This window comes from Petaurus breviceps, unplaced genomic scaffold (genome assembly GCF_028583685.1).
Source record: "Petaurus breviceps papuanus isolate PSGF00001 unplaced genomic scaffold, PetGlider_PUasm1.0 188, whole genome shotgun sequence".
Lineage (NCBI taxonomy): Eukaryota > Metazoa > Chordata > Mammalia > Diprotodontia > Petauridae > Petaurus > Petaurus breviceps.
In genome coordinates this window covers 27,289,552-27,296,484 of record NW_027185804.1, presented here as the reverse complement: position 1 = coordinate 27,296,484, position 6,933 = coordinate 27,289,552, and the positions used below count along the sequence as shown (strand labels likewise).

General features: G+C 36.1%; 1 pseudogene; it reads right to left on the bottom strand.

Annotated features, from left to right (window-relative positions):
- Positions 1-904: 904 nt before the first annotated feature.
- Positions 905-2,608, bottom strand: LOC138163428 (U3 small nucleolar RNA-associated protein 6 homolog pseudogene; annotated as a pseudogene).
- Between the last annotated feature and the right edge of the window lie 4,325 nt (positions 2,609-6,933).

The window sequence follows — 6,933 nt, the reverse complement described above, 5'->3', positions numbered from 1 at the left end:
CAACTCATTATGACTATTGGACAATGACATTCTATTAGTCTCAGTATGGTATAATCAGTGGAATGCATTGAACTGAATCTAGAGACCAATGCTCTAGAGATAGAACTTGGAGTTTGCTATTGAAGACTTTTTCGTATTTATTCTAGCTGCTCAAAAAAAAGGGAATTGTTAGGAATACTGGGAAATAAAATGAGAAAGAGAAGGAGGAGGAAGAAGAGAGAGTGGAGGAAGTTAAAAGAAAGATCAAGAGAAGGATAAGGGAAAATCATTGAAACCTTTTTATAAAATGTACAGAAAAGAAGGAAGTTTATAGGAAAACCAGTGATCAGGACAACTTTGAAAGCAACATGGAAAATTTATATAAATTTGCCATATTGCTTTCAAAGTTGTTTATATTTATTACATTAATTTATTATATTAATATGTATTAATAATATATATTATATATATTTCTTTTTATTTTAATAGTATTTTTTCAATCATATGTAAAGATAATATTTCGGCTTTTCAAAATGTTCTTATTTCCTTTCAAAATATAAACAAATAAAACTCAGAAGGGACAGGATTGAGGAGACAAGAGAACAAAACTTATTTCCTCAACTCAGGAAAGAAGAATGATGTTCCAGTACTGTCAGTTCTGGAAAAAGGTCGATGGGGTAGAAGAGGTTTGTTTCTGTTCTGGATGGACAACAGCCTTTCATTGATTCTCTCCTCTAGATTATAGGTGTACCAAATGGGATTCTCAGAATGAGCAATCTTCCTAGATAGGAGACAGACAGCAGAGTTCAGTATTTACTGCGAACCAAAGATAAACATCTCTGTACAAATGGTAGAGTCCACCTGCAAAGTCAATCTACCACAGGGGTTTATAAAATGAGGTTACAAGTCCACCTGTTGGCTCTTCTTACAACTGGCCAGTCTGGAGTAAAGTGTATTTGGCCACAAAATCCTCTAGCAGCTCCCCCTTCAACATCTTCATGACTCTCCAATGCATCTGCCCACAGTTTTGTGGTTTGCCCCAAGGGTGGTTCAAGTCTTCCTTGATATAATGCAACCATAGGTTAGAATTCACAGAACCAAACTCTCTTGAGGCTCTCTCATAGTATTCTCTTAAGTTCAACATCTTGCAAGTTTCCTGCTCCTTTTCAATCTGGATAACCCTTCTGAAGAACTCAACTGGAAATGGATGGTTTTCAAGTAAAAGGACACAGACTCTTTTTGCCTTCTTGAGTCAGCCGATCAGATAAGCCCAATAGAGGTATTTCTCTTTCGTGATTACATAATCCACAAGGATAGTACAGAGGAAAGATTTCTGGAGGAGGGCTTCAGTGTCTGCTTCAGTGAGGGCCCCTTCGCTCCTCTCCACCCACAAACTCCACAGTGACAAACAATGCTGGGCTCTCAACTGCCCAACAGCGTCCTGGAAATGCTTATCCACCTCACTGTTCTCTACCCACGTCAGCAGCCGCAACTATAGCTGTCACCTGGGCAGCAGTCCATCATGTCCAGGGCCACTCCCAGAGCTACCTCTGTGAAGCCCATGTCCAGCAATAAGTCAAGCTATGGCTGATACAGGTGTTCAGACAGCAGCCTGGCTTTGTGGGCCCTCCTAAACACATCTATGGCCCACTCCTGCCTCTCCTCTCTAAGCTTCTTATTATTCGTTTTTCTATTAAATTGTTCCAAACAGAAGGTGACATAACACTTCCACATGGCCTCTGTAGCCAGATAGCTCAGTCTCCTCCTACACTGCACAGCAGCTCTCCTCCCTGGGGGTCACCACAGAGGCTTTCCCTTGTTCTCCAGGCAACTGGAATACCAGCTCCAGCTCTCACCATGCCATGAAGTCCCAGGAGAAGGGGTACCCAGCATGCAGAACCTGCAGGTGGTCATAAATCTCTTTCTGAAGATCTTGTGCAAAACAACTTTGCAATTGTGAGTGATGAGAGATGAAATTCAGTGCCTCTGAACTTAACAGTCCATGCCAAGCCACCATTCAGGATCTCCTCTGGATAATCGAGTTCATCCAAATTCATTTTCACTTGTTCAAATTCCTGCTTCTCTTTCCTCTGCTTCTCAGCATGCATTAGCTCCATCCTAAAATATTCTTGATAAAATTTGGGAGACTCTGGGTGGAACCACAGAGCCTGCAGAAAGCTCCTTTCTCTCATTTGGCCTCCATGATCCACAACCCTGGTTTGTCTGGAGGAATGGTCAACAAGGAAGACTATATCTTTACTAATTTGGGCTTAGCTATTCCATTTCTCACAAAAGGCTATGTGGGAAAGCCAGAGCTGAACATCTTCCTTCCACTTGGAAGTGGCTTGACTGAAGAGGTTCTTGATTCTGTGCACAATTGGAAACTGGATTTCTACCTTCTTAAATACCCATCTGGTGTGTGCTCTTCTCTTCTCGATCAGTTCCAGAAGATTGATTTCATATTGGATGTAATTGATAAAGTCTTCCTTAAAAAGAGCTCTTCTTTGTACTCTGTATTCTAGTGCTGAGGCCTTCTTAAAAACAGCCTGGGTCTCCTTGCAGGTGAGGAGCTGACCAGCTCCAGATGAGGCAATTCTTTGAGTTGGTCCTCGATGTGCTGTTTGATCATCTCTATCGTGGTTTTGGCTCCAGGCTGAGCAGAGGAGAGTCTAAAGATAATTTTTAACATTCATAATGTTCATATATTCAATTCTTTGAAAAATTAAGCTGAATATGTTTCACACATAATACTGTTTCTGTTTTCCTATGACAACCCTTCCAATAATTGTAAATAGCTCTAATGACCCACTTAACATTTTCTTATAGATAAATCAAATGATTATTCATCAGCAGTAAAAATGTAAAATGAAATTAAAATAATGTTTTAACATGTAGGTTGATGCTAAACCTTGATCAAAAATACTACATGTGGAATACGTTAATTTTATAGCTATAGTTGTGGTCTGATTTGAAGAGAAAACAATCCAAATACCGTGGGGTCATAAAAAAAGCTGTAAGTCAAATCCTATTTTAATGCACTCATAGGTAGTACAACCACAATTTTGTAGTAGTATCAAATTACTCAACACTAATATCATGTGAGATAAATAAGGCATGATTGGGATTTGCAAATAATGAGCATTTCTGTGCAATAGTAATATTTCCTTGTAATGGAATTTGTTGTGGTAAAATTTAACATGATATTTCACTTTTTCAATCATTTAATATTCATTATGCACCTACTATATGTCAGGTACTTTGCTAAGGACTAAGGACACAAAGAGACAAAACACAACCATTGCCTCCAGGGAACTTATAATCCAATGGGAAAGACAACATGCATATAAATATATACAAAGTGAACTATATGAAGGGAAAAAATGGAAATAATTAAAAGAGGAAAGGCACTTGAATTGAAAGGGGTTGGGGAAGGTATCCTGTAGAAAGTGAGAATTTAGTTTTTAAAGGTCATATGTATGTAACAATAGCAGTTCTGTTTTTGGTGATTTCTACTTTTCATATATCAATGGATATTAAGCAGAAAATATCATCCCTTTTCAGAGATAAATCCAGAGCTTTGTAATGTTGTTCATTTCTTCAAACAAATTTATGAAATGGGACATGAAACCCTATATTCTAATATATATATATATATATTTTTTTTTTATTTTTCCCTTGAAGAATGGAAGAAAATGTAGCAAGTTAGAAGTCTTGATTATTACAAAGGAGTCAAAAAGAAAAAAAAATCTATAACAATTTGAAGTTAGGAAAAGGAGTTCAGTAATACAATTCAGAGAGCTCATTTTCCTGGGCAGAAGTTTTATGAGTTCCATGAAATTAGTTGATTTTTAAGATGAAATTTTATCCACAGGGTCATTACAAAGAATATCATTGCCATGCCTACCTGAGTTGCCTTCCATATTTCATTCTATTTCCATGCTGTGTTTAAAATTGGCTCATGATTGATTTTGATATGGCTACAGGTATCAGCATAAAATACCAAATTGAGAGGCAAGATATGGAATTAAGGAGTGAATGAAATAAAGCACGTGTGTGTATATACCTACATACACATACATATATACCTATACATACAGATACTTATATGCCTATGTACATATATTTATTTATGCATGTATGTATCCACATACACATATGTGTTTATATGTACATAGGTATACACACATATATGTATGTACATATATATATATATTCTAGCAATTGGGCTTTTTATGGATAAATATCAGAACTTCCAACTTTTATCCACACATTGAATGTTAGGGTAGAAACACATGAGGGAATAGTCTTTATTGCTCTCCTTTCCTGAATTTTATGCTCTGAACTCTTGGCTATTCCTACTACTATTGTTTCTGCAGTATAGCTGCTATTTTTTGTCATCCATCCTCTTCTCTCCTCTCACAAAACCATCACACTAGTTGATGCCCTTGTCAACTCTTGCCTGAACTATAGCAATGACCTTCTAACTAATCTCCTTGTTACAAATTTCATCCCAATTCAATACAGCCTCCAAGCATCTGCCAAAGTGATTTTCCTACTGCATAAATCTGACAAGTCACTCCTCTACTTAATTTCAAGTGAGTCCATGTTAACTCTAGATTCAATTATGAACTCCTTTCATATTTAAAATCCTAAATAACTTGGTCCTAACTTATTTTTCTACATATTTCCCTTCATTCACATGGACCATCCAAATTAACTGATTTTCTCTTCTATGTACACATATGTCCATCAACCGTCTCTGTGCTAGGTATTTCTGGCAGATCTCCATGCCTGGCAGGTATTTTTTTTTACCCCCAGTCCATCTTAGAATCTTTGCTTTCTTTCAAGCTTGAGCCTAAACATATATTCTACATGAAACATTTGCTAATCCCTCTAGATGCTAGTGACTTCTTTCCAAAATTACCTTATATCTCTTTGTTATATACCTGTATATGAATATATCACTCCATAACCCAATTATAAACTCTCTCACTGGAAAGAATATTTCATTTTTGTCTTTGTATCCCTTGAATCTGGTATAGTGTTTGGCACAGAATAGGTATTTATTATATTCTTATTGATAGCTTGATAAATACGGTATCTAGATTAATCAGTACATTTATTGTTTTGTTTTGTTCTTAACTCTCCATCCTTCAGGTTAAAGCTTCATTGCTCAACTTGGCAAACATATATATTTCCCTTACAACTCATAATGTGTATACCATCTTTTGTCATATGTCAACTATTCATTTGTTTTCATTAATGATTCTTGAAATTTCAAATCATTTTCCTAATGCCATCCTTTTGCTCTAAAAATGATATTTTGAAGTTTAAATTATTTCCCTAAGGCCATCTTTTTTAAAAATAATACTTTTGAAAGCAAAATGATGGTATTAGAGAAAAGGGTTTAAATTTCCAGAATCACATATAAGATTCAGAATCACTCCTCAAAACTGTGGATCTTTTCTGAAGAGCCTGCCTTTCCTTATCAATAGTGATGAAAATGCCACCTGTGCTCCCATGAGATTGTGCAATTTTTGCCAAGGGCTTCAGAATTGCTAACACTGCTGTCTGGATTTTTTTCTGGCACTGTCATCTGCCCCCCAAAGAAACTCCAGAAATGTTCATAACCACAGTGAACATGACTGCAGATCACATCAACTCTTGACCAAAACACAAATATATAATGCAAAATCCACCCATGCGATGCTTAACTTGCAGTCACTATTCTTGTTTTTCAAAAGACTAGTATGTGTATGATTTAATAGAGAAGACAGTGAACTTCAAAAAGCCTGAGTTTAAATTCTACCTCAGTCACTTACTAATGTTGTGAATTTCTGTAAGTTATTTCTCTTTCTCTAGCCCTCAATTCACTTATATGAAATACAAGAGGATTGGACTAGACATATTTATGGTACCTTAGGGCTCTAATGTTTTATGAGAATAGAATAGGTACTAGTTGTTACAGCACCTGAAGAAAGAAAAAAAAATATATAATAAGATCCACCCTTATCATTTTTTATAAAATCCTATCGACCCATCTGAAGCCCTCTTGCCTTTATAATGAGATATACTCCAGCAAAGTGAGTACTGGGTAGACCTAGGCACCAGCTGTGCTCCTCACAGTGTAAAATATGCCAACAAAAAAGGTCATGAGGGGTAGCAGGCAGCTGGCTTTCCCCAATTTATCTGAAGCCTTTAATCCAAGAAGACCTCCTATGTAATTGTTTTATGAAATGACATCCAAACATTTGTAGCTGCCAACAGCTATTTTATTCTTGACATCAATTTCTGAACACATCACCTGTGAAAAGTTCAACATTTAGCATTTCTTCATTTTTTTTTTCTTTTGAGGGGTAGACCTAGACCTTCCTTATGGAAAGTGACAATGTGGAGAAGCAAATATATCATTTCTTACAGCCACATATGAGGTGAAGTAATAATTGTATAATCATGAAACAGGGGTAAGATCCCTGAGACCTGAGTTCTACTAGGCTTTGATGTTAACGATGTGATTCCAAACCAGCAAATTAGTGTCTTGTTGCTTCGTTTCTGGTCTATTACAAATGAATGATATCTGTCCCTATTTAGTTCTTCAGAGGATAAAATGAGATGATAGTGAAAAGGGCTTTAAAGTACTAGCAAGAGAAAGATTGTAATTCTCCATTTTCTAGAATGTATTCCTTGATCTAGGTTATTTGTATATATCTGTTCATTAATTTATTGGTTGGTTCAATCACTAATTTTTGGTTTAGTCATTTTATACTCATTCATTTACTCATTCATTAATGTATTTGTTTATTTATTTGAAGTCAGTCATGTGCATACCTCTACACTCACATTCATATAAAGAGAATCAGGAATAAAAAGTATAAGTGGAATGACACCCTTCATCATATGAATAAGACAAATATCCATCTACAAAACACCTCCCAGCAGCTCATCAGGTTTCTC